The 27,650-nt window shown below is 41.9% G+C and overlaps 1 protein-coding gene across 1 annotated transcript in view; it reads left to right on the forward strand.

Annotated features, from left to right (window-relative positions):
• The first annotated feature begins 1,641 nt into the window (after positions 1-1,641).
• The window catches only part of HTR1E (5-hydroxytryptamine receptor 1E), a 60,496-nt gene continuing 34,487 nt past the window's right edge, over positions 1,642-27,650 (forward strand). The window contains exon 1 of the mRNA XM_036912158.2: positions 1,642-2,188. The gene's annotated coding sequence lies outside the window, so the exon portion shown is untranslated. The remainder of the gene's footprint in view (positions 2,189-27,650) is intronic.

A 27,650-nucleotide genomic window follows, 5' to 3' on the forward strand; every position in this document is an offset into this window, starting at 1 on the left:
GAAATCAGCATGTGATTTGCATATGCTTCTTAAAGCATTCATAGAGCCCTGTGGAAATTCAAATGGACAATCCACAAACTGAATTACCATATCCTAATTAAGCGATGCTCACTTTCATTAAAACTGATACAATATATCCTGGAAGAAACTAATCAATATATCTCAGAAGTTAAAATACATCCCAGAATAACCATGAACCCTGTGAAGCTGAAATCCACCAAGGCCAAGCTACTCTGAGATGTGTTCAGGATAGTTTTCAAATGTATATCTGATGCCATAGTTGCTTACACTTTAATAATGAAAGCATAGGTAAACTAATTCCCTAAAAAAACAATAGAATGAACTCAGATTTCTTTTGTCTTTTGGAAGGACTCCAGAGTTACCAGAGTAGGACCATGTCCTTATTTACTCCTGGGGTATCTAAAAAACTTTAATCCTGTGAGGTTCTTTTATAAAATAAGGAAGGACTCTTGTTCTGTTTACTTTTGCATAGCATCTCTATCATCAAACACATTTCAAAATGATGACTTGGAAGCAGCATCTTTCTTTGGTAGGAAAACATCCTTCCACTGCACCCTCCTGCTAAGCTTTAGTGCACATAAGCCTTTTCTCTTAGTGCAACAGGATTAGCAGAAGCAAAGCACAATTCAAGACCCTGGTTTACCAACTTTCCTTTCTCTTCCTCAGCGAAATTCCCCTGCTGATCCTGAGAGGCCCTCCAGAAGGCAAGGAGAAGGGCACGCATGCTTGCCTTCTGAAGTGAAGAAGAATTTCATCTGTGTTAAAATTGCCAAGCTACCAAAAAAAAAAAAAAAAAAAGCCTTCTCAACTCAGCCTTAAGGCCAGTGTGAGGCAATGTTTTGGGAAACTGACAGGAGTTGCCTACAGAGGTTCCAAGGTCCTTGCTGCTCAAAGATTGTGCCAGCCTGTCTAAACATCATATTATCTGCATAAGATTTTCTATTTTATTTTATGGCTTCCCCATCTTTCCTCCCCATCTGTCAGGCTTGTTCAAATGATCTGTTTTGTTTTGTTTTGTTCACCGACGTATCAAGAAATCAGTCTCCATAAAGCTTCAAGGTTTCACCACCGCCCAAGCTCCCAGCAGGGAGTAACCAACCAGTCCTCCGGAAGCGTCCTGCAACAGTGCCAGGGCTCTGTAACGTCTCAGGCCACCGTCTCTGGCCTTGCAGCAGGTGAAACGAGTAAGAAAGAGCACAAAGCCCTCTGCCAACCTGAAATTCGGCTTTAACTCCCCCAGCCTAAACACAGAAGGCGTTTCTCTCTTCTCTGCTTTCCCCATCTCTCCATCCCCTTCCCCTCTTCCCCACCCCGTTATCCTCCACTTCTTTCTCATTCCCTTTCTCCCATCCATCTCCTTAAAGCATCCTGTGACGTTCCCCTGGAGAAAGGTGAGTACTTCACCTCCAGAGCATTTGCCTGGAGGAGCCCCAGGGAGGCAAAGTACAAACCTGGCATCTATTTCTTTCCTATCTCCCCAGCCCAGCTGAGCCACAGAAGAAGGGAGTGGGGTCGGCCTCCTCGCACCAACTGCCCCTGGTCTGCCTGGGCTGCCGCCAGCAAAGGGCTCAGAGGGGCCCCTTGTCCACTCCTACAACCCCATAAACCAGTTTTGTAGCGTGGGGAGCGGCGCCCTCTAGTGTTTGCAACCGGGAGCCCTGAGGGCGCCATCAGCTCCAGAATTTCTCTTTCGCAGCCGAAGCAAGACCTGAAGCACCCCGGCGCTCCGACCCCCAAGTTCTCCTCCACCGCCCCCTCCGCACTGCACCCCTGCTCACCTTCTCAGCCCGCCCACCCCCTTCTCGGTGCAGTGGTGTCCGGTGGCCGCAGGCTGCCGGTTGGTCCCTAGACCTCCCTGCTCCTGCTCCTGCTCCTCCTCCCGGCTCTCGCTCGCCTCCTCTCCCAGTCGGGGCGCCCAGGCTTGGCGAAGCGCAGCACCTGCCACCCGCGCTTCGCTCCCGGCTCTGTCTCGCCGCAGCCCAGGGGGCACCGGCGCGGGCCAAGCACCCTCCAGGGGCAGCGCTCGGCGGACCCCAGAGCCGGGTGCTGCGAGAAGTGGTGCTTTGACAAAGCTCGGGAGAAAAAGCGGGTTCGGAGTGAGACTCCTGGAGCCAGTGGGACGCGCCAGTTCGCCCAGTGCGGAGCGGCCGCACGCACCGTCCACCAGGTGAGGGGCGCGCCCGTCCGGGGGCTGCCTCGGCTTCCACGCTCCCCCCGCCCCAGCCGGGGCTCGAGCTCCGCCGCGGGGAGGTTTGTGCCTGTGAGGAGCAAAGGCTGCGGGCCGCTGCTCGGGAGGGAGACCACTGGGGTCGCTGGGCACTGTGCCTGCGCCCTGGACCTTAGTAAGGAACGCGTTCTTGGTCAAACAGTCCCCCAGATGTGTGTACCAGCTGAGCGTCGACATTGTGTATAACTGTGGCTTAAGAATTTTATCCTGCTTCCTTGCAAAAGGATTTGGGGCGGATTTAGAGCTTAAATAAATGCGGAAAGGATGCTGGGGGAAAAACTTGAGTGGAAATCACGCGGAAATGGGTGTAGTCTGGGCACCGCTGGAGGACGAGGTGATTTCAAAGCCAACACTAATTGAAAAACCTTTGATTAGAGAGGACTGCACGGTTGCGGCAGCGCTCAGAAAATAATGTGCTTAGTCCTGTTAAAGAAAAAAGCCAGGTGAGGAGGTGATGGAGCTGACTCATTTTCTTAAATGCAAAATAAAGCTTGAAAGTGCGCTTTAAGACGGGAAGTTAGTCTTAAGATATTTCCACCAATACTGCAATTCCACCCAATACTGGCCCCCTACGTAGTGAAAACGAAAGGGAATTGATGCTAAATGGAAGTGGTTCCTGCTCCTGTCACAGGATCATACATGGTTTTCCATTGTTTAAATATGTATACGTTTGCATGTTTTTGCCTGCGTCGTTTTGGATAGCACTCTGTCTGTATTCAACCCTTGAGTTAAATAGCTTGTCCTTGAGTTAAAAGCGTAAGGCAGGGGGAGTCAGCATCCCAGGGTGCTTCTGCCTAACCTTCCTCATTGTCCTTCTCTGTCTCCTGCGCCAAATGTCTCTGAGTCCAGAGGGAAATACTAGACGTTCAAATGGGTTGTGGGAGGGGTGTTTTTCCCAAATAATTCAGGGTTCTCCCAGCATTCTTGTTTTACCCCCAGCTCCAAGCAGTGTATGCTCTTGGTCTGAAGTGGATATTGCTCCAGATTATATATTTGTCATTCAGCTATTACGTGCATGACCTTAAAACACCCAGGGCAGACTTGTGAATCTGGGGCTTCCCTAACTTACCCTGCTGGTGGGGCAGGAAGCAGAGGCTTGGGTCTGGCCCCAGGTGCAGCCTCTTTCACTGGGAGCATATTTGAAATGCAGAAAGAAGATTATGAACTGGCCTTCCTTCTCTTGCTGGTGCAGTTATATTCTTGCTGAATGAGATGACCCTGTCTTCAACAAATAGGAATGGAGGTGTTTGTGGCCCACTCAGCAAGTGCAGAAAATATGCCTGCCTGCCTTTTTTCTCCCTTCAGAACTTCAGTCCCAGACCACAGAACTGTGAAAGTGAAGCAAGCCTCCTAAGTGGGACTCAGCTCAATGTCTGTATCATGTTGAAGCAAAGGATGCTGCTACCTCTGGAACTGCATAGCATGTCCACAACTAACCATTTGCTGCCTAGAGGTGGGAGAAGTACTTCTGCCCAGATATTTCATCACTGAAGAGGTATATGCATTCAAATCCTGATGCATTATTGTTGATAGAACTTAACTATTTTGTATCATCACCCGATATGGGCTATTGAAACCAAGGATTACTACAGATCTCTGTATAAATGAGACATGTAATGATGGAGCCAGCAAGAAGCTCAAAAATACTGCAGCCAAGGGCCTCAGAGCCATGGTATGTCCATATTCCTTTAGACGGTGATTGTCCCTTTCATGAAGATCTCCAGGGGTGAAGCCTTCACAGATTGTCTTTATATTAAGAAGTATTCACATTGATCATTTATATTCACTAGTTGGCATTTTAATTCCACAGAAATCAACCTCACAAACGTAGTGAACTCAAGATTTTATTTTTCACTCCTCTCCTGCCCATAGTGATTTTACTCGGGGCCTATTCCTAGGCCAAGTGCTCCTGGACAAGCCACTCCCTTGAGCACATATTAAGACCTGAGCTGTTGTCTCTTTCACAGCTCACCCTGATGCCACCTTTGTTAGCCATTTTGGTATCTTTTCAAAACATTTGCTCCCTGGCTCTCCTTGATGATGCCTGGTCACCCTCAATCATGTAAATATACATTTCTATCCTTTTGAGGATAATAACCAAGTCAGGATTTCCCAGAGGTGGTATTTACGAAGAGACAAAATCTCCAGTCCAGGTGACACTGTGATATGTTCCCATTCCCTGCTGTTTGATGAGATTGTTATTGGAGAGCAAAGTGAGATATATCACTAGCAGCACCTTGTCCCCCACCTGGCTCAGATTGTTCTCTACCAACGTATTACCCCACCACCACCACCGAGATCCCAAGGCTTCAAACTGAAAGTAGATCCATTTGCGGAAAACCTCAGGCCCTGACCTGTCTTGTCATCCTCTCGTTACTCAAGCATCTGACTTCCTACACCTTAACTTTATACACAGCTCATTTTTTCATGTTCCTGTGGTTCTTAGAATCTTATTTCTGTGCTACCCTTTAAAAGATCTAACTCTAATATTGTAATATGAGGAGGTTGTCCCTTTATTTCCATAGGCTTATTTAAGTGAGAAAATGAGCTTGAGGCTCCTCAAGAGGTAAATTTCAACCAAATTGGGATTTATTGTTCATACCATCCATTGTCAAGGTCATCTCAGGGTAGAGGCAAATCTGGGCATCTCATGCTTTATTCTCTTTTTGTCCTCCGCCTCCTGCATTGTTATACTTGTGAAATCATATGGGCATTTCCTTCAGGGAAGTACTGAAGATGGGTGTGCTCTGGCAGAGAGAAAGGGGCAGGTGGGACAGAGGCTCTTTGGCACAGCTGCCTTCTTTCTTGTTTTCTCCTCCCTGAGTCATATTCTAGAACCAGTACTATGGCCCCTAAAGCTTGGGGCCCAGGCGAATCAACTTACCAAAGTCTGTCTTCTTGGGAAAGAAAGGACTTTTATCAGTATCACATCTACTTTTTCATAATTGTGTGGATTAAGAAACTGAGAACCAGAAATGACAGAGATCATTCAGTCAGTTGGGCCTCTTCCTGGATCACAACCAGCTGGCAAAAATCCTTGAGAATTCTATTCCTAATACAGTTTGATTCTAATTTTATTTTGCATTTTTAGTTGTTTTTTTTTTTTGTCTTACCCACTGTGGATTACCTGGTTCACAATTATCCTTGTCCTAGTAGATTTAATAGGCTTCAGCGCTTTATTTTATGGCTGTATTCCCCTAAGATATGCAAGTGAAAAATAAACATAGGTGGTGAAGCACTCGCAATAGGTTCATTGTTAGAGCCTCTCATGTTGATCGGTTCCCAACACACGCAGTTGTAGTATTAGGAAGACAAACCCCTTCAGAAGAAGCTGTAAGACCCAATCCTTCGACATCTGTATCATTTTAAACTACAAGTAGCAAGAGGAATGAGCATCTTGAGATCCTAGTTATCAGTACAGGCCAGATGGAAGGTCTTTACAAAATCTGGCATGAGAAGGAAAGCATTTTTAGAGCAAGAAGATATTATTTTGAAAAATAGCTGCCAATAGCAGCAACAGCTTACAGTTCTAAAACTCAGATCCTTCTAAGGACTCCACCTACCTATAAAGTAACCTGGACCCCATGAAATGTCTTTCCTTAGCCATAGCTCTTCTTTACCCCTTTATCAGATAATGATAATGTGGTGACATTTACAAGGGAGTTAGGAAGAATCGGATTCAAACATTCAATATGGGCTTTGTTGGGACAGCTTGCCCAAGAAAGTCAGTTTTGTGTCAAGATTTGTATTCCTGGAAATTGAAGACAAGCCAATTGTCTTGCCAATGGTGTCTTTTGGAAGTAAACTCCACCAAGTGGATAGTGACGTGGATAGGCAATACCTCCCCAGAGTGACTTCGACCACAATACCCTAATAATGTTCAGAGTTATGGTAAGTCCATCCATCTGCATGGGTGGGGGTGGGGGAGGAGGAAGGCATGAACAGATGATGGGTAGGTCCTATGCTTCAAGAACTGCACTAGGAACTGCGCGTGTATTCTCTTATCTAATCCTCACAAAAGCACTGCAGGGCAAGTAGTATCAGCCCCACAATTCATTCATTCATTCATTAAAAACCTGTATTCGTCACCCAGCCACCTGACCTTCTGTCCTTTTCAGGGAGCTGCAAAAAATCAGAGTTACGGAAGTGAACATAAGCAAGGGGAATAACTAGAGAGAAAGCCTGAGAAGAGTGGTAATCATAGAGGGGATCCTATGAATTTGGACTCTACCCTGAAGGCCTGGGGGAATCATCATAGTATCTTTAAATGCATTTATTAAGAATAATGTATACACCAAAAAAGTTTACAAATTGTAAGTGTTAAACTCATCAAGTTTTCTCAAAGTAAACAACCCACGTAACTAATTCCCAGCCAGGCAAGAAATGGAACATCACCATTTCACAAGTTCCCTTCCTACCCCCACCTAGTCAGTACTTCACCTTCCTCTCCTCCTTACATGTAACCACAAGCTCCATTCCAACATCATAGAGTATTTTGAGTTTTATATACACATAGATTGTAGAGAATGATCTCTTATGGGACTTGGTTCAGTGTTATAGTCATGAGATTCATGAATCATGTGGCTATACCACCTTCTTGTTCATCTGTTTTTGTTGTACAACATTGTATTGTATGAATATACCACAATTTAATTATCCATTCTACTGTTGATGGGCATTTGGGGTTTTTGCTATAATAAACAATGCTTTATTCCAGTATTTTAAGCTGTTGACTACAATAATTAGTTTGGTGTTGCAGAGAGCTCACTCTGGCTCCAGTATGGAGTGGAAGGGAAGGGCTCTTGGGGAGACAGTTACCGTAGGAGAGCCTGAACCATGGCAGCTGAAGTGGGCACAGAGAGAGGGACGTGGAAATGAGAAGGACTGAGGCTGTCAGGGAGGAGATGATGACCTGCAGAGATTAAGTGGATATAAGGAGTGAAGGAAAGTACGGACAGCAGGACGACTCCTGGGTTTCTAGACCCAGTGAATAGTTTCCCTTCGCCAAGACTGAGATCGCAGGAGAATGAACAAGACGGTCTTTGCTGGATCTCAGGAGGTTGTAATAATTGCCAAGGCGACTCCAAATCTGTGTTTCTGCTACAAAGCGCTTTGTTTCTGCCCTGGCTCCCACCATGCCCTGTACTCCTAAAAAAGCTCCCTTCATGCCCCAAATTGTAATGGGTAGTCACCTAAAAAGGAACGTGAACTATTCATGTTTCCTGAACTGTTGACCTATGAATCATTTGCTTTTCCTTTTAATTTTGTCTCCTTTCAGCAGCGCAATTACAAAAAAAGGAGATGATGGTGAGAGAGCTAAAACTTTGCTTTACCTTTTAGACTGCAAGTAGGCAGAATTCAGGAAAGAGAATGGAAATAAAGGAGCTAGACTGTAGAGGGCCTAGCATTGTTCTGCTTGGTTCAGGAAGACAGTCACAGTTAACAAACTGTGCCAAGAGGCAGATTCCAACACTTTGTGGAAGAACTGTCCACCCCATCTGAGATGCAGTCAGGCTGCCCGTGCGGTGTGTGCTCTGCATCACTGGGAAAGCACAGCATCCCCAGGGACAGGTCACAGGTGGGACTCTCCACACTCCCAGATGGGTTTACTGTGCAGCGTTTTACTGGGGAAGGAATCAGGACTGGGCAGAGGGAGAAGTCTGGCTGCTACATGGGCCCAGCAACAGTCTCAGCCACCCCCAGGAGGAGTCTGCACTGAAATGGCCCAGCGGAATCGTCCTAAGCTGGGCCAAAAGGGTAAGGCTTTCCGACCCCCCTTTGCAGCAGGCTTTCTGACCCCCATTTGCAGCGGGCACAGAGTGCAGGCTGCCCCAGGAAGGGCACAGTCCAGGCAGAGGCAGTGTCTGCAGTTGAGGACATCCTGGAAGGGGCTGACAGCTGAAAGCTGTCCTGACAGAATTCCAGTTTGGGGATCTGGGCAGCACATCTCTGTGTCCATCTTGGGAGATTTTTTGTATATAGTGTCCAGCTACAGAGAGCCAACCAAATAGCTGTCTTTCAACTCTGAGACCTGTGTTTACTCATTTCATTACAGCCAGGATTCTAGGCCACTGAAGAGTTCACAAATTCTTGTAGATAACTTGCCATTTCACCTTTAATCTCTCCTCCCTCCTGATTTAGCAGGTTACACTCAAACTGCCCAGAGTGGATGGGAGGCATCCCCATCACATTCACGGGCCCTTGATACAGAACTTCGCGTAAGATAGAGAGGGTGTACTGCCAACTGTCTTCAGTAGGAACTTTTTAGATGTTCCTAAAGGGACAGCATGGATGTGTGTGCTTTAATAATACCAGTCTTTAACGCTTAGATAAGATGTGGCTGTAACCACTCCTTTGTAACTGTACTTTGATGACAACTGAAATATAACAGACAAACTGCTCATGAAAAGCCTCTCCTTACTGTCACTGCCTATTCAACTCAGTGACACAGTACCCTGCGAAGGGATTTTAAGCTCTGCACTTTTGACAAGGGGCTGGCTGATACTTGTCAGCATGAAGAACCTCTCAGAGCAGTTTCTACCGGGGAAACACCTGCTCTCACACCAGACACAGATGCTCCTGAGCTTGAGATGCTGCCTCTGACCCATGATTCATTCTGTCTCTGCCTTCAGTGCGGGCCTGAGGCTCCCGGCTCTCCCACAGCTGTATTTAGTGAATTCTTACCAAAGCACTCCACAAAATGTTTATGGCCCAGAAAAGTTAGACCTACACTGTTTTCTGCTTCCTTTCCTGGGTGCTATTTCCTTTTTTTCCCCATAGTTTGGTCTCCTTTCAGAAGTAGTTTTAGTCTGCAGAAGCATCTGGATAAAAGAAACATGGCCTTTTAAGAAAATGTCACTGCTTTGGGGGCCTTTGTTGTGTTAATTTTCTGCAGCATTCTTACTCTAATTGTCCAGTTTGCATCAGCTGATTGTAACCTGGTGCTCCCCCCTCACCTTGTTCTTATCACCTGAAGTAAGTTCTTTGATTGCTCTGTGCCTCAGTTGTCCCACCTCTAAAATGTGAATGGCAGCCCCTACCTTATAGACCTACTGTGAAAGGTAAAAAGGAGTCAAGTGCAACACAGGCCATGAGGAAATAGTAGGCATCTTCATTATTATTCCTGGGTGGGTGTTGTAGAAATAATCTGGACCTAAATTTAGCTGAAGGATGTGGTGCTGGCCTTGTAGGAAACAGAGAAATGGGTCAAGGCTGAGTTCCACTGTCCTGAACCCTGTTGGCAAGAGTTTGTTTTTGTTTTGTTTTGTTTGTAGTTACCAAACGTTGTCTCGGATCAGGATTGTCCTCAAGCCTAGAGAATGCCCTTGGATGCTACTTTCTCTGGCCCCTGAACCCACTCACAAATCCCTCCGTTATACATGCAGGAGAAGAGACTATCCCAGGACGTGAATCTGGAGTTCCCTTTGCAGTTGCTCTGCACCCAGAAAGTCATAAGATTTCTGTCTGTTCTATAGTAGAACACTCTCAAACCTTAATGTGCAGAAGAGACGCTTGGAAAGCACATTAAACCTCAGATTCCTGGTCCCCAAGTGCAGAGCTACTATTCAGTAGGGTGGGGTAAAGCCAGGAATTTGAGTTTCTCACACTGCTGGGCGATGCTCATGCGGGTTATCTGCGAACTGTGCTTTGGGTAGCACAGATCTTTTAGCACACACTTATGGGGGTTAGCATGGCATACAAACTAGATGTTTTTGTTACAACTAAAGAAACAGAAAAATATATAAGGGAACTTACTCTTAAAGAACTACAGTCCTGATTAGAAACACATAATCTTTAAGCAGGAAAACATGTTGCTGTCATGTTACAAATACTGTATTTCCAGAGTCTTCTTTATGGCGAAAGCAAAATGCCCATACAAATGACCAAGAATATCACAGCAGTGAGCCAATGGTAATGTCAAAGGTTACTGAAAGTTCACAAAGTTCAATATATAGTCATAATTTTTTTTAATTAGCAAATTAGGAATAGAAGAATAAATTTCTTAGTAAACTGTAAAGAAAGTTTTTCACAATAAACATCTTTCTCAAACAATAACCAATAGCATGCTTATTAGTAAAACACTATAAAAGATAAGGTAAGGATGGCTAATACTACCATTATTTAACACTTACTTGAATGTTCTAATCAATGCAATAGAAACTAAGAGAAGAACAGAAAAGAGGTGTTGTAAGTGTATAAATACTGGTCATGCAGTAGCTGTATTATTGTTTATAGATGATGTGATTATCTACTAGGAAAATGCAAATGAATCAATGAATATGCCATTTAAAAGAGTGAAGAGATTGAATAAGCCAAGAAATATACAAAAGCCAATAGCTTGCCCACTTAGCAACAGTATCATTGTATGGATTTGTAGTAAGCTTGCAAATTGTTGGGGAGAAAACAGGGCTGAGAAATGTAAAAAGATTCTTCTATCAGAGTCCAAGAAGAATGGGAAAATGAAAGATGGAGGAAGAGAACTCTGCAAGGAAGCACCCTACATTCCAAAACTCATCCTTATGCATTCTGTAATGTTTATCCCTCTGTTATTTCTGAACACAGTGTGGCATTGTAATTAATTCTCTCCTGCGTTACTTACTATAAAGGAGCAAGAACAGCATACTTACTTAAGTAGCTCACATCTTAAAACTTTATGACATAGTGTAAATTTTAATACTGATTGCTGCCCTCCTCAAAGAAATTTTTGTCACCTGGCATAAGAATTTGACATTTAGTAATCCATAAATACTCTCCTACCATATAGTCCAGCATAATTTAAATAAACATTCAGGTTGAGAAGCAGGGTCTCCTCTTTCATTATGTTTTCATTTGAATTGTTTTACCTTTCTGCCCACTCTGTCCTTCTGAACCTAATTCCTTAGACAGATGCTCAAAAAAAAATTTTTTTAAGCATTAAATACGACATTTATTAGTAATCAGCAATCTGTAAATAAATTAACAAGATACATTCATATTGGCAAGCATATTTTACTTAGTAGATTCTAAACTGATACAGCAATGCAATCTCCTCATCCTTCCTGTGACATAATAAGTCTGCTTCTAAGGCCACCTGAAGCCTTACTTAATGCCCAAGGCATTGGAAGACCAAAAGGCACTGACCCCAGGGTTTGGGGACTTACATATAAATGAGGCATCTTACCGAGAAGCGATGAGAAATGACTTTAGAGGAAACAGGAGTCTCAGTGCTGAAAAGTGGATGCAAATAGAATCTTTGGAAAAAAACCCATAATTTAAATGCACAGAGAGGGTTCCCACAGTGGAATTTTGCAATGCACACGTGCTATTGTGATATAAGTATAACTTTTGTAATAGAAATCGTTATCTTTAGCTGATTAGCATGAGTTTCCTGGCATTATATCAAGCACTCTAGAATTGGGCCCACCTGTGTAAATATTCTTCTAAGCAGGTAATCAAGCCTTAGAGTTGTTAAAGAAAGAGCAATGAAATAGCCTTTTGAAATATGCAAATATGATCAAATCTTGGTTATCTTAAAGAGTGTGTTATGTTTGACTCTTGTGCTCTCTACATTTCTTCTCTCACTGCACACTGACACAAATTTAGAGGTACAAAATGAGTCAAGTCTAACCTCCATTCAACTCACTCTAAGGGTTTTTTTTTTCTGCCTGCTTATAAGTGTTTTACATATTCATTGTAGAAAATATAGAAGTATAGACAATTATACAGAAGAGAATTTAAATTACTCATATTCCCAGCACTAAGAGATAGCCACTATTGATTTTCATTTTTCTGGCCCCAGATAGATATCCTCCAGATAGATAGAAAGTAGGTGTTTCTTTTCTAGTATAAAAATAAGAAGCATACTATGTAATTTTTGTATCCTACTTTTCTCCAGTTAACATTGTACCTGTAATAATTTCACATGTAGTTAAATATTATTTAAAAACATCATTTCTAGTAAGTATATAATAATTTATGATAGGGATATATCCTAACATTTAACCAGTCATTACTATTGGACTTTAAGGTTTTCACCATTTTTTTGAAATACTATATAGTGTGAAAAGAAATTTTTACATAAACCTCTGTCCAGTATTATCCTGATAATTTTAGTAGAAGTTCTATAGCAAAGGAGTCCTTGAGGTCATTAAAGGAAAATGAGATTTGTTAATATAAGTGTGGATAGTATTTATATGACACCCCATAGCCTTCTTGTACCCCTTACCTGCTCACCATCCCCACCCCTCACTGGTAGACACGTATAGGCTTTAGTGTGAGAAATTGCCGAAGCAGCATTCTAACGGAGGTGGCCATCTATCACTTTTTGCCTACCCAGCATGCATCCCCCCAGTAATAGTGCCCTGATTTTCTTAAGGAACCGTAGCTCTTCACTCTCAATCCATATACAACTTTTGCTCCAAGAGTTACATATGACTCAGCCTAATCACAACATCTTGTTTTTCTGGCCACTGTGATTGGTTTGGGGATGGTCCATGATCCAGAAATGACCAATTAGAATCAATGAAACTCAGTTGAGGGTTTACAGGTGCCATCAAGGCGTTATAAATATACTGGCTTTGGAGATTTGAGGTTTTATGCCTAGAACTGCAGGGGCCTGATATAAGGCGAGAGCCTCCTACATTTAAACCTTAATGGAAAAAAGAAGAAATAGAGATAGATTTTTGATTCTCCTGTTTGGGTTTCTGGATCCACCTGTGCCTCATCCACCCTGGACATACAAGTTTGATGAGCAAATACACTCCCTTTTTGGCATAAACCTATTTCAGAGGATTTCTTAAGCATTTTGTGTTTGAAAGGATCTTCATTAATCCAGAGAGTTTACACCCTCAATTGATGAAGTTGTGTTGTGCTTAAGATAGTGTAAGTCCCTACTTATAATGTTATGAGTTGGGGTTAAGACAGCTTCTGGAGCTGTAACCAAAGTCCATTGCTCACTGTGTAACTGAGGAAAAGTTTCAACATTTGCCTGCCTCAGCTTCCCTACTGCTACAATGAGGGAAATGCAAACGTTACCCCATAGGGCTTTTGAAGGATTAAATAAGTTAATATGTGAAATGTGTTTAAGACAGAGCCTGGCACCGTGTAAGTGCACCCCTGCTGTGGCCGTTGTTATTTTGAAGGTGGAAAGTGAGACACAGGAGGATGTATTTTCACTCATGCTGAGATTTATTGGCCAAGCTGTAATTTAAACTTACGGCTTCTCTCTTTTCTGCTCAGTGCACTTTCTCAAATGTTGCCCATGTCATTATCTTTATGACAGAGATTTAAGCATTCAGTTTTGAGGGGGGTTTCTGTCCACATAGTTGAAGGTTTCTATCAAAAGCATTATTGACAGAGGTCTGGAGCCTACAAAATAAGTTTATGTTACTAGTAGTGGCCAGACCCTCTTGTTAGGTCTGTAGGTTATTACGGCTTCTAACTGAATACCTTTTATTATAATAAATTCAATTACATTTATTGTTACATTGCTTGATTTAATTTTTATTAAAATCAAGATACATTTTGTTGTAATTTCTACTATAGCAAGTGCCTGAAAAAGAAGTCCTTGGTACCTTTCTCAGCTTTTCAAGTAAAATACACCTTCCCACTAAACCTGTTGCTCCTGGGGAAAGCTTGAGTCATTCTGCTCTCAGCGGCTCCCGTTACGTACTGAGCGCTAGGTAGACGTGTTCACTGGGGGAGGGAGCTGGTCTCTCCCATATGGCAATCAGATTCCATCACGTCTGGCTCAGAAAGAATGTGGCATATGGCAAATGAATACACAGCTGCCTGGTGAAATTTTCCACCGAGAATTCGTCTAAAATTTAAATGCACAGTGAATAAAACGTTTTCTAAATAAGAATATTATGTTCAAATTCCTTGTCACTGTTAAGTATAAAAAGTCAGGTCATTCCTTTGAATTATAACAAAACACCACTATCCTACTTGGAAAAGTACATGTTACCTAGTATTTAAAGTCATACTATTCAAGTCCAGACTGCCTTTTAAATTCTATTGTTAAAAAAACTTTTTCAGATAGCTCCATTGCCTGTCACTAAAGTAGAAACTCTTCTTGGAGTAGGGCGCTTTTCCGTAAGGCCTTATAAAGTCCTGCCAGAGACTGAGACCATGAAGGAATGATGACGTGGTGGGAGGCACCCTGGCCTGGAGCTTTGGAGAAGTCAGATCAGAGTTCAAAGAGCCATGTCCTTTCTTGGCTGCCTGGCACTGAGCAAGCTACTTAGCTACCCTCAGCCTTCCTTTTCTCATCAGTAATCATCAGTAAAATGAGCATAATAACGTTACGCAATGATGGTAATACAAACCTCATGAAATTGTCAGACTCAAAGTGGGAAAGCATATGCAATGCTATGAACATATTGCCTACAGCATAATTAGCACTCAAAAATAATGAGAGAGCTGCTTTCTCATTGGTTCTGAAGTGTTACTGAATTATTTTGTAACCATGGGAAAATTATCAAGACTTTCTGGTCCTCAGTAAGTTGGATCAGAGTCTGTATACAATGCCTCTTAGGTATAAAACTCTCTGACAGGGTGTTAGAGTAAACCAAAAATCTGTAACAGTGTAGAAGTTGGGAGAATTGTTTCAAACTTATTCTTCCACACTGAAATTGAACTGCACCCATTCTCCTCAGGGGTGACCATTCCCTCAGGTAGCACAGCAAGGTTCATCTTTGATGACTTTGCACCCATTTTACTAGGTTTTTCAGCACTCATTTGGGCAGGACAGTTCAGTGGCTCATTGCCCAGCTCTCATCATGACAACTTTAATAGTACTATTGACATTCTTTCAGATTTCATAATGAATCCTCATCGTAGTCAGGTCTTCATGATGCTGAGAGCACAGACAAAATTAGCCAATTCAAGGGTTAACTTGGTTAATGAGGATCACTAATACAACTTATTTCCTCCCAGTGGTGGTGTTGGGTACACTGTCTAGTTGTCTACACTGATCAAGCTAACTTGAAATCTCCTTATCAGCCCCTGTGTATTTCACCAACCCAGCCTTTGAAATATGTGTTTTTCTTTTCATGAAGAGCTTTTAAATTCTTTTTGCCTAGATTCCAAAGTAAGAAATAAATTTAAGTAGCCTTATTTTCAAACTAGACTTTTGAAAGCCTCCACATATCATCAACTCTAAACCGATAAGGCTTTTTTCCTTAAAAGATGCAACTTATTAAATTAGTGCCATTTCCTATGTGAATACCTGTACCTATTATTGATTTATGAACTCCAGGAAGATTTACCACTAGGGAAAAAGAGGAGCATTAGTTGTTAAGCAGATAATAACATTTTAAACTAATGATAATGTGCCTCATACAAAACATGTTTATGTATTAACTGATACTTATTTAATTCCCAAGAATGAATTATAGGTCGATGAAGAATATATTCAAAATTCAATGCACTGGAAGAAAAAACAAGTATGTCTATGTAAATATACCCTGCATAATGAAAAAGAAATGTTTTTCTTCTAATAGTATGAATGCAGTAACACAATAAAAATGTCACCTGGGTTTTAAGTGGCACACAGTATTTTGGGGGCCCCAGACTGACTACTGGCACAAGAACCAGAAAATAAAATAGAAACTAGATACAGCCAGGCATTGGCAAATATCCCTTCATATAATTGTTGAGAAACTCGTAATTTCTTTTTCATTGATGTGGATTTTTCTTAGTTGACGCTCTCTTGATTACAAGAGATTCCCACTGCAAGTTAGCATAATTATAAAGGGAATTTAGTAGAAAACACAAGGATATTTGGCGGGACCCAAGAGCTAGAACTAGCGACTAGGAAGTTACTGGGAACCGGAACCCAGCGTCCCTGGGCGTCTCTCTTCTCTCCTCCTGCCGCTCCCCCTCTGCTTCCCATCTCTCCTCCCTGGACTGGCTTCAGGGCCTCTGCATGTGGTCAAATGCAGGTGTTGAACAGCAACTTAGTTTGGATGTCCAGGTTCAAACTCAGAGAGAGAACCAGAAGTATCTCTCACTCTCAGGTCCAGATTTTTAGAAAAGACAATGACAGGTGCATCCATTGTTAGGTATCTAACACTGGACCAATCAACAATGACCAGGGGTTGAGGTTATGGAACGCAAACATAGTTGCTGGGAATTTGGTCCTAGCAGGATGGAAACAATATGCAGAAAGAAAGAGAATATGGGCTGTAGAGGTACTCCTCCAAAAGCTGCCTATTCTTCTTTTTTTGCATGGTGCACACACAAACGCACCTACCTTTCTTCCTCTTTGTTAAGAAGTCTCCCTGCCATACATGATTTAACCATCTTATGTTGGACTACACTCTCACCCTCCATTTCTAAAAATCCTACCTAGCAACTGAAAGTAAAAATGTCATCCATGGGTCCCTCTCCTCAAAGTGAAAGATTTCCAGATTAGTCATTTTCTCTTTAGATCAGATTCCTATTTTTGTTCAGACAACATTCCTTCCCATCCTGCAATGCAATGGATAAATGGCAAAACTAGAAAGCTATCAGAACCGTGAGCATTCCCACTTAGCAAAAGAAACAAGAAGCAAAAATCTTCATTGCAACCCCATCCATTGATTACTGGACCACACAATATATTGCATCCCACAGGACAGGATTATGATGTAAACATATTTATGGGCATCCACTATTGCCGGGGTGGGTTCTTTGCTTAATCAACTGCTTCACTACACCATAACACAAATGAGGGAATTCTTTCTGCATGCCACCCTGAGTGACTCAGCCAATCAGTTCCACATTCTTTCTGTTGCTCTGTTAGTTGTAGCCTTCTCTATTGATACAATTTCTCTCTTAGTCAAGATTCTTTTGGTCCCAAGTAAAAACATACATAGATATAAAACCACACACTCCAAGTTAGCTTAGGGAAAAAAAATACAGTAAGAGTTTATTGGAAGGGTACAGGGATGTATCAGTTAGCTTTTACTGAATAACAAATGACCTCAAAACATAATGACTTAAAACAGCACCTTTTCTTTAGCTCTGTTTTGAAAGATAGTTTTTCTGGTCTGCCCCAACTTGGCTGGTCTCTGCTGAGATTGTTCATGCATCTTCATATAACTGCAGGTCTGTTACAAGCCTGATCTAGTATGTTCTCAATTTCTGGGGGTTGGCAGGCTGTCAGCCAGTGCAAAGGAAGCAGGTGGACCATATGGTTCTGGACATCCTTGATACTAGATGAGATGTCTTCATTTGGTGACTACAAAGTTTCTAAAAGAGCAATGAAGGAAGCTGCAGGTTCTTGAGTTCCTGACTCAAAACTCACATAATTTCATTTCTGCCATGTTCTATTAGTCAAAGTAATTCATAAGGTCAGCCAAGATTCAAGGAATGGGGAAACAGATCCACCTCTTGATAGGATGAGCTGCCGAATATTATAGACATTTGTGCATCTCTAACAAGCAGTATTTCAAGGAGATCAAAGATAAGATGTATAGACAGATGTCACAGTGGCTGGAACTCAGAACTGTAAAGCCAGCAGAGCCTGGGAAATTTCATATTTATTCAGGCTCTCAGCCTCTCATCATATGGTCTCTTGCTCTGCTTCTCTCAAGACGACAACTAACTTTATTCTGTGCTTTTCTTCTCCTCTTTGGTGTGTGTGTATGCATGTATATAAGACAAGAGGCAAATGCCCCATAATTCACCGGTGTGCATGTCTTACGTTTAAGAGCCCTACACAGACAGCTGAATGGTGTCTTTCAATACCAGTGGGCAGCTGCTCACCCAGTCCATCCACTACATCTGGTGGAGAACTGCAGAATAAACACATGGTTGTGGGGAAAGACATGCAGAAGAGAATGCTGTGGGATCCTTCTCAGAGGATGAGAGGCCCAGGAGGCCCTTCCCTTTCCAGCATGTCATGACATCTTGCATGCCATGGAAAAGACAACTCTCCGAGTGAAATAAACACTCTGTCACCAAGTCAGGAGCGGGCAAGTGCAATTGAAAACAAGCTTGTCATTTTCTTTTATTTCTTCTGAACCTGAAGCTTCTGTAAAAACTCTCTGTTCTTTTAGAAGGTTTATAAACAACATTTAATGGAAGTCAAATTTGGTTTGCAGCATATTTTTTTATTTGATTTTTTTTTCCCTTTATCTTATCTTGGGAGCATCCCCTAATGAAAGAAATATTCCAGAGCCTCATCGCAGGATGCACCTGGCAAATGAGCCCAGCAAAAAACAGAGCAAACAGCCTATTTGCTTCTGGATAGTAAGCCTGGTTTTCAGGCGCTCCTCTAAGCCCGTGTATTATGACTTCACCACATTTTCCTACCCTTCCCAGAGGTCCAGCAAAGAATCAGTTTCCCTGGCAGTCTTGTTGGAGCAACAATACCTCTTGCTGGCAGCACTGTTTATTTTTTTCAGCACAATGGAGAGGGAACATGGGCCCCATGTAGATTATCTTTCATCGGCACCTATTGATCATGTGACCTCAAGCAGAGCCTCCTCTCTGCTCAACTTGTCCCCTGCAAAATCTAGATTTAAAATATCTGCTCTTGCTAATACTCCACGGTGTTTATCAAGAGCAAAGGAGCCCATGTCTACATGTGGCAGCACCTTGAGAAGAGTAGAATTTTCTGTACATGGAAAGAAATGGAGCTTCTCTCACGATACCTGTGGTGAGACCACTTGTCACAGGCATGCCCAGTGTTAGAGCACAGGAGTAAAATCCTACCTTGGAAATGGAAGTGACATATGTAGGATTTTGCTTTGCCACCTCAGCCTGCTGCTGCCTCTTGAGGTACCTTGGAACTTTCCCTCCCAGCCTTCCTGGCTAGGTGGGCACACGTGAATGCTTCCACCGGAAGAGCGAAGGTATGAGGACACGAAGTTTGCTTCTTCCAGGAAACCCCTCCAGAAAGCTCACCAGGGTGTTCAGACGTGATCGGTCACGCTGGTCTGGTTGGCTCACCCACCTTTTGACGTCCCTTCCATAGCTTTCTCCTCAATGTATCATTATTGGCCTCTTTGATATCCTTTGAGTTTTTCTTTAACAGATTATGCTGTTCTATCCTTAAGATTATTCCCAAGTATCAAGATGACTCTTGTAAAATGCTACAACAGCCACCTTCAAACTATGTTCTGGATGGTATGGTGAATTCCTAGAAATGGGGTTGCTAAGTTCAAATGTAAATATATATATGTAAGTTTGTTAGATATTATCTGTTCATCCCATCAGCAATGTGAGAGAGTGATATTTTCTCTCAATCTTGCACAACATATTGTCAAATTTTTTAAAGTTTGCAAAATTGCTAAGTGATATTTCAGAATAATTTTTAAAATAAATTCCTCTTATGAGTGAATTTGAACATGTTTTCATATGTTTAAAGTTCAACTATATATCTGTTCTATGAACTGTCAGATAATGTCTGGTCCATTTATTATGCTGTGTTTTAGTCTTTCTCACTCAATTTTAAGAGCTCTTTTTATATTAGGGAGATTAGTCCTTTATCTTCAATATATGCTACAAATATTTTCTCCCTGTGTATTATGTGTGCCTGTGTTTTACCATGTGACTTTTTAAAAATGTAGTCAAAGTAATATTTTCTTTTATTACATCTGGGTTTTGAATCAGTGTTATAAGGGCTTTCGCCAGTCTATAAAGGATCGGCCTGTATTTTCTTCTGTTCTTGTATAGTTACATTTTTGCATTCAGAACTCTGATTAATTTGGAATACTGGTATGGATTTAATTTTATCTTTTTTCAAATTGCTTTCCAGGTGTCCCAACACCATTTATTTACAAGTCCATCATTTTCCTAGCAACTTTAAATGCCACTTTTTTTCATAATCACAATTTCCATTTGTACTGGAATCTATCTGGGGAGTTTCTATTCAGCTCAGTGGGGCTATCCACCTACTCATGCACTAATGTAAATGTGGTACCTTTTCAACTGAGTTTCACACAACAGCCATTTCTTCTGCAGTTGGTTCTTGTAAGGGATGAAGGTGTGGGGGTCCCATCAGGCCCAATATGTCACAACTTAAAGACTTGGGAAAATGTCTGTGGAGGACAGACCAGAAGGTGACCCCCAATGATTCTGCTTTCTGGTGTTCACACGTTTGTATACTCTCCTCCCCTTGAATGTGAGTGAGACCTGTCATTTGCTTCTAACCAATACAATACAGCGAAGTTGATGGGATGCCACTCCTTACATTACATCAGACTGAGTCTTGCTATGAGACATACTCTCACTCTCCCACTGGCCTTGAAGAAACGAACAGCTTCGTTGTGAGCTATGGAGCAGGCCACAAGGCGGAGAACTGTGCGTGGCCTCTAGGAACTGAGAGCGCCCCCTGGTCAACAGCCAGCAGAAAAACAAAAATACAACAAGAGAACAAACACTGACCCCTAGAGTCTCTCTCTCTCTTTCTCTTCATTGTGTGCTTTAAAGAATCAAGCTTCCGTGAATCCTACAGCTATAAGGAAATTAATTTTGCCAATAACCTGAGGAAGCATGAAAGTGGATCTTTCTGCATTTGAGTCTGTGATGAGAACCTAACCTTGGCTGATGCCTTGATTGCAGCCTGCTAAGGCCCTAAACAAAGGACCCATCTAAGTTATATTCAGACACAGTTCAGAAACTGTGAGATAATAAACATATGTCGTTTTAAGCTGCTAAATTTGTAGCCTATTATACAACAATGAAAAAATACAGTGTTCGATCTTAAATCTAAAACAACATTTTAAATAACAGAACCCTAAATGTATATGAGTGTTGTCACTTTCTCCCCTACCTGGTAACTCTTAAAGGACTATCCATCGGTACCCAGACCCACCATCTCAGTCATGTAGCACTAGAGAAAAAGCACAGTGGGGCCTATTTCTCCAGTCAATGATCTGAATGTTTAGTACTTTCCATTTGTTTTACAATTTCTTACAGAATAAATTATTTTCCCAGTTCTTGTAACTATACAAGAACAGAAAAAAGATTTATATGCACTTGCATGGAAATATTTTGATGATATATTGTTTAAATGGAATAAAAGCAGGTGGTAGAATGAGGATTCCTAAGCATAGCCCTTGTGTGTGGAAGTGCATGAGCAAAGGTCTACAGGGTGGGTGATGGGAAATGCTGGTGAAGGGGAAGGGAGCCTGTCACCTTAAGTTAGTATACATTTATATTATTTAAATTTTTTATATATAGACTATTGTATAGTTATTATTTTAGACTACATTATTCTAGAAGAAGAATAGAAGATATTTGATATAACATGAAGGTAACAAAATGAAGTAATCTTCAGTATTCATTAAAAAAAAAAGGTAGCATGAATTTAAGCTTGTATCCATCTTTCAGAGCTTAGATGTGATAAAAGAACAGCAGCACATGACAGACAGGCCCTAACTACTGGGAGGGGAACCCGAGCAGCTCTGCGGAATCAAGCTGCTTCCGAAATTGTCGCTGTGATGTTGAAGGTACCACTTTGTCTTTGGGCACATTCTGCATTGGAGATTGACCCTCCCTCTTGTCCTACTCAGCAGCTCCACTGACTCCAGAAGTGTTACTCCATCTCCTTCAGGGGGCCTGGGGTGAGGATTGATTCTTTTAAGGAATTGGCTCATGAAATTGTGGGGGCTGACAAGTCCAAAATCTGTAGAGCAGGCCAGCAGTCTGGAGGCCCGGGGAAGAGTTAGTGTTTCAGGTTGGGCCCGAAGGCAGTCTGCAGGTAGGATCCCCTCTTCCTGCGGGGACATCAGTCTTTTATCTTCTAAGGCCTTTGACTGATTGGGATGAGAACCACCCTCATACAGAAGGTGATCTGCTTTATTCAGAGTGTACTGATTTAAATATTGTATTTAAATTTATTTGATTATTTTATTTAAATATTATTAAATACTTCAAAAAGAACCTTCACAGGCACATCTACACTAGCATTTGACAAAACATCAGGGCCCCGTGGCCTAGCCAGCTTGACGCATAAATTAACCATCACAGGAAGGATGACGGAGCTTCAGCAGCTGCAGGTGGGGTTGAGGGTCTGGTGGTGAAACAAGGGCAAGTGTGAGGAAGAAGGGATAAGTTTCATGGAACTTTCTGACAGATTTTGAGCCCCCTTAACCCTCCTTTATGCAATGATTGGAAGACAGAGCCAAGTGCAGCAGTGGACACCTTAGCTTTCCAGTCCCATCACAGCCAGGAGCCAAGATAAAGCTGGAGACCAGGGAGCTCTGAATCCCCAGCTGTGTCTGCAGTGACACACTTCCCTGGAGTCACTGTGTTCTTGAATACTAGTAAGGAGGCCAACCTATTCTTCCCAGTTTACAAGTAAGTTAATTGAAAGGCAGACTGTCTAAACAGGCAAACTTAAGTGGCACACTGAAAAACTTGTCCAGATACATCAGGATAAGACTTGGCAAGCAAGTTTGAAAAGTTTATACTGGAAGTTCACGTAATTCGAGTTGATGATCTTCAGCAGTTAGATTCTCCTTACGATTCAGCTCAGGCAGGTGTTCTGTTCTCACCGGCATTCTGTCAAGTTCTCTGGCGGTGCAGGCGGGGAGAGGGGTCAATCAAGAACAACCACTCCAGGAAACCAGCAGTAATGAAAGGCTGGATGGGGTGTCCGAGGAACAGAATTCTAAGGGGTTTTAACACCTCCCGGGTAATTTGGGACAAGCCACTTAATCTTCAAGCCTCAGTTTCCTCTTTGGTTCTCTCCCAGCCCTATAATTTCATGATTTCTAACTCCAGACACTCTGCGGGCCCTAATGGCCTTGGGCCCCCTCCGAATGCCTATTGCTAACCCTACATGCCTTCAAATATCCACTACTACCTCTGTTCCATTTTATTTCTACCATTTGAGTAATGGAAAGCCCATATTTAAAAAAATGTATTTTCCCCACAATGGGGAGTCAGAACACAGATTCTGAAATTCTTTATACTTACGTTGTGTGTTCATCTTATTATAAATAGAAAAAAAATACTGTACTAGTGATAAAAATGAAGCTAGGAACCATCAAGAGAATGTGGTCACATTTCCAAATATCATTACATTCTTTAATATTTTTGGTTTCAAATAAGCTTCCAATATTTAGGGAGTCTGTTTTTCTTTTTTAATATTCCTACTGCTCATTTGACTCAGAAAATGTCTTGTTGCTAGGAAGTCAAATGGGTTTTTTCATGTTTGAAAATTCTTTCTTCATGCCTTTACAATTAAAAGTCAGACCTAATTATAATGCTAATATCTGACTGTGAGATCACATATGAAATAAAAGAGAATGCTTTTTCTGACTCAGTTTATTATTCTACCAAACTTTTAACTCTTTCTTCCCTGTTCTTTCACACCCCACTTGAATGAGATTAAAGGGTGAATAAAATCAATTATATGAGTTTAATTTTCCCGAGCTCAAGGGAAAATTGTATTATTTTTTCCTGAGCATCTTGCTATTGTAATTAATTTCCTTCTTACCAGTGGATTTAATGATTCACTTCCATGCCCTTCTTTTGCCAAGTGCGTCAGAGCAGTATTGTTAGCCAGACGTGTCTCCACGGCCATGCAGAAGCTCTGACCCTGGATGAAGAGGCAGAAGCAGTGTGCTGAATAGGAGAAGAGGGATGAGGTCATGCCATTGAGCAGTGACTGTCACCTTCATTTTGCCCTTGGGTTTTGTAATATACGCATGTGCACATGCAAATACATGTGTGCAAATACAAATATGTAGGTATGTATCCTTATGCCATAGGTGAAGGGGATTAAGAGGTCCAAACTTCCAGCTATAAAATAAGTCATGGGGATATTTTAAAAAGGAAATAAGAGACAGGCAGTGGTGGCAGGTTAAGCTGAGGGCGTATTCCACATTTTTTTAACCTAGTCTAACTTGAACTCCTTTGCAGAGCTTCGTCTGAACCCTTTTAAATCTGAGCCATCTAATTACCCCAGAGTCCCTTTACACTTGGCTACTGCTGTGCCTCTGCTGTCATAGCAAAGCCACAGGCTGACATCCACACAGGGAAGATAAGTAACAAGCACATGAGCTCATGGCACAAGATCAGAGGCCGGCCATATATGCTCCTGCCTGGCATTGAGGGAAATGTCAGCTGTGCTGAGAAAAAGTCCTGTGAGTGCCTCACATCAAGAATGGAGACAAGTTAATTCTGGAATGATGTATATAGCATCTATCCACGGACGGTGTGAAAATGTCCCAGGTCGACTGCAGCCCCTAGAAGGTTTACTGACTCCTTCCCTAAGGGTCATTCTGGGTACATGGCTCAGCCCCATATACTGAGTTTCTGCCAATCCTGAAAAATGTGTGGGAGCACAGATGCATGAAGCTGAATGCATGTGGAAGGGTACTATCACCACCAAAAACTAAACTGAGGCTAATGGCAATTATGCAGAAAGATTAAAACGATAGCCTGTGCCCTGTGTTTCTAATTAAATTCCCAATGCTAATCTTCTAAGAACTGCCTTCCTAAGAGCATTTTTCCATGTACCTTTCCCATGCTCACAGAGAATGTGCAAAGAAGAAGGACACATAAAGCAGGTGAGGCTTTGTGCATTAAAGGGAATCTCTTGGTGATGAACAATGGAATGGTTTATAATATGGGGTTGTGTGTCTGGAGCATATAAAGAAAAAATCAAAAATAATTTTCCTAAAGTTGCTTGGATCAGAAATGGCAGGGATTGAAAGGAAATTATCTTAACTAGCTGTGAAACTAGTCAGACACGGATTAATATAATCGTTTATCTGGTAAATATTTGCCAAGCACCTACGCTATGGTAAACACTATGCCTGGCACTGGAAACACAATGAACAGACTTTGTTTTCAAGGCCTTTATAGTCTTAGGGGTAGGACAAACAGACAAGCAAAAATTACTATACACTTCATCACATAATTCTAGAAAAACTTAGAAATGTGCACTGGTGCTATGCAATACAGAGGAAAGGCATCTTACCTGGGGCTATGCATGCTCAGGAAGGCTTCATGACAATATCCAGCTCTCCAGTTCTAAAAACTAAGCTGTCATATGATCATGAAGAAAGCACATATAGTCATCCATAGGAGTAAAAGAACATGCACTGGAATGGTGCCTTGGCTTGGGTGAGGGGCAGGTTGCACTATTAGCACACAAGTAAGAAATCAAGTATATTTACAATTATTTGCAAAATTCCTGCACATTTCCCACAAAGTACCGTGTATATGACTATATAGTTATATAGTTATAACTATATTCAGTAATAAATATGCATAAGTATGTGGTCTAAACAATAACACAAGAATCAAACTCAACATAACAAGATGCTCTCAATGTAAGAGACACAAGGAAAATGTGATGGAAGGTCATTCACTCATCCAGTGCTATAGAAGAATCATTTACAGTATTTAAATGATTTCTTCCTTCCTCTACCTTCGTATTTTTTCAAGCATGGGTAGTAAGATTTGCCTGTTAAATGAGCATGTGGTGTGATTGCACTGTATTATTTTGACTTCTCTTTACAACAGTAATAAATGACAGTTTGAACAAAGTCTTCAAAGTATCTTAAATCCTCTTAAAATAGTGATTCACGGTACTGTAGAGCTAAATGAAACAGCAGTAAAATAAACCTTCACGTATAACAAATGTTAATGTCCTTATGTATTTTATTGCTAGCGGGTATGAAGAATTATTTCATTTGTAGGAATAACTTTCACAAAAAATTACAATTGATAATTTAAAATTAATAAATGAAACAATATAGTGCCATTAAAAGAAATGAAAAGGCACATCATTAGAAACATATTCTCTAAATTTACTGTGCTTCATCCACTCCTGGATTGTCTTGTTCAAGCTGCTGCTTCAGAACCAAAGTTGCTCAATTAATATATTGGCATTGCCTTATAGGTCAAGTTCCCCTTCACTGCATTGTTCTGGACCAGTCCCGACTTGAGGACTGGGCGTCTTGGGCTTCCTGCCCCTTTCTGTGGAGCTGTCTGAGGGGTCCTCCAGCAGCCCCAGGGCATGCTCACTGCTCTCTAACCCACAGCGTGACCAGAGCTAACCATTGACACAAGGCAGTTCAGAGTCTCAGCACCATCTATGTCACCCAATCTGATATTGAGGCTCCCGTGCCTGGCATGGAATCTATACCATCCCCCTACCTTCTGTGAGTCCCAGGGCAGGGGTTCTGAAGGATTCCCAACTGAAAACAGTAGACTTCTTTAGTGCAGACATTCTCAGATTTGATTGCATATTTTATTAATCAGTAAAGTTCTTAATTTTTGTTTAATGTCAGTGTCTGATACTTAAAATCTCCACACATTCTGAAGCTTGTCTACTCTGAATTCTCATTGATTCTGATTTAATGGCTCTAATGTGGATTACAGTCATCAGCATTTTACAGAAGTCTCCCAGGTGGTTCTAATGTGCATGCAACCAGATTGAGGACCACTGCCCTAGTAGGCGTCACAACCCCAGTCTCACCTTTCCAGGCAATGCCAACAGCCAGGCCAGTCCAGGGATGTCTCTCACACACACACACACACACACACACACACACACACACACACACACGTGCTTCTAGTGAAAAAAGATGAATAAAGAAAATTCCTTGGCCATGTGTAATTTGAGGTAGAAAAATATACCAAGAAGATAGAATGAAAGAAACAAAAGTCAGGCAAAGTAATGCAGTTTAAGGGCAAAAAAAAAAAAGGAGGGAACAACTGAGATTTTAAGGAAACTTAATCTTACTTAAATGAACAGGTTTGCAAATAAAGGAAATTTCCATGCAATGATTAGCATCACCAAGGGACTGTGACCCCAGGGTGTAATGAAAAGTACACAAGTCTTGAGCTAAAATGTACAGGTTCAATCTCATCTCTACATCTTTCTAGCTCTGCAACCTTGGGCAGTTGTGGCAGATTCTCCAAGATGCACACAAGATCTCTTTATCACACATGTTCTTCTCACAAGGTGTCACTAAGTCTCCTAATGAGAAATGTGGTCTGGGTCACCTGTACCTTGAATCTGTGTGGTCCTAAGACCACAGTGGATGTGACACTCCATGTCTTCTAAAACTATGTCCTGAGAAGCAGTACAGCTTTTCTCAGTTCTGCTGGGACACCCGTATTGGCTCCCAGTCGCTGTGATGTGGGGAGATGAGACCACCCATAGAGGCCATGTCTAGGTCTGCAGCAGCCCCAGCTGAGGCCCCAGCTGACTACCAGCATCAAGCTCCAGGGTCAGCCTTTAAGTGACTCTAGCCCCCAGTCTTTCAGACATTCTTAGCTTCAAGTCTGCCCAGCTAAGGCCCTAGACACAGAGTAGCAGAGACAAAGTACACCCACTGTGCCATTTCTCAATACCTGACCCACAGAATCCAGGAGCATAATAAAATAGTTGTTGTTTTATACCAATATGCTTGGAAGGTTTTGTTGCATAGCAATTTTTAGAACAGCAAGTTACATAACTTTTCTG

The sequence above is a fragment of the Manis pentadactyla genome, chromosome 12 (assembly GCF_030020395.1).
Source record: "Manis pentadactyla isolate mManPen7 chromosome 12, mManPen7.hap1, whole genome shotgun sequence".
Taxonomy (NCBI): Eukaryota; Metazoa; Chordata; class Mammalia; order Pholidota; family Manidae; genus Manis; species Manis pentadactyla.